The following is a 1,055-nucleotide window of genomic DNA, read 5'->3' as shown; positions in this document are numbered from 1 at the left end:
TTATGTCAAATACTTTCTTATAGCGATAACACTTAAAATCTACCCTTTTAACAGTTTTCAATATACGATATATTATTAATATCCACCTTACTGTACAATAGATCTCTTAAAATTTTTGCTCTTATCTAAGTGAAATTTTGTATCCTTTGACAAAAATCTGCCCAAACTCCCCTGACCCCAGTAACTACCATTCTACACTTTGCTTCTGAGTTTCACATTTTAATATTGCACAAATAAGTGAAATCATGCTGTATTTGTCTTTCTGTTCCTGGCTTATTTCACTTAACATAATGTCATCTATGTTCATCTATTATGCCAGCAATGATAGAATTTCCTTCTTTATAATGCTAAATAGTATTCATGTGTCTATATAACATTGTATTTATCCATACTTAGATTCTTAGATTGACTCATACATTAATAGACACTTAGGTTAATTCCATTTCTTGGCTATTTTAAATAACGCTGCAATGAACAAAGAAATACTGATATCTCTTTGACATTCTGATTTCCTTTGACTATATTCCCAGATGCAGAATTGCTGATTCATAATGACAGTTCTATTTTTATTTTTTTAATAATCCTCTGTGTTGTTCTATGAAATAGCTGTACTAATTTTCTTCCTTGCACATTTTCACCAACAATGGGCAAGGGTTTCCTTTTCTCCAGATAATTGCTAATACTTAATATCTTTGGTCTCTTTTTCCTTCAGAATACCATATGTTTGGCACTAAACAATTTGCTAGTGACTATGGCTATTTGGAGTTATTTCATTAGTTAATCTTCAGTCTTTTTAAAATAGCCATATTAACAGGTGTGAGATTATAATTCATTGTGGTTTTAATTTGCATTTCCCCAGTGATCAGTGATGTTGAGCATTTTTTCAAATACCTCTTGGCCATTGACATATCTTCTTTTGATAATTGTGCCTATTCTGATAGGCACATTTTTAATCAGGTTGTTTTCTTTCTATTGAGTTGAGTATCTTGCATATTTTGAATATTAACCCCTTATCGGTTGAATGGCTTGTGAATATTTTCCCCTATCCCATAGGT

At 31.2% G+C, this 1,055-nt stretch overlaps 1 non-coding gene across 1 annotated transcript; it reads right to left on the bottom strand.

The window, feature by feature from the left end:
• Positions 1-706: 706 nt before the first annotated feature.
• LOC118152611 (small nucleolar RNA SNORD65) lies at positions 707-779 on the bottom strand. Its single transcript, XR_004741351.1, has one exon. It is a non-coding gene; the product is annotated as a small nucleolar RNA SNORD65 (small nucleolar RNA).
• Positions 780-1,055: the final 276 nt, after the last annotated feature.

Source organism: Callithrix jacchus, chromosome 3 (genome assembly GCF_049354715.1).
Source record: "Callithrix jacchus isolate 240 chromosome 3, calJac240_pri, whole genome shotgun sequence".
NCBI lineage: Eukaryota > Metazoa > Chordata > Mammalia > Primates > Cebidae > Callithrix > Callithrix jacchus.
The sequence above is the reverse complement of the archived record's forward strand: the minus strand, read 5'-3'. Positions and strand labels throughout refer to the sequence as shown.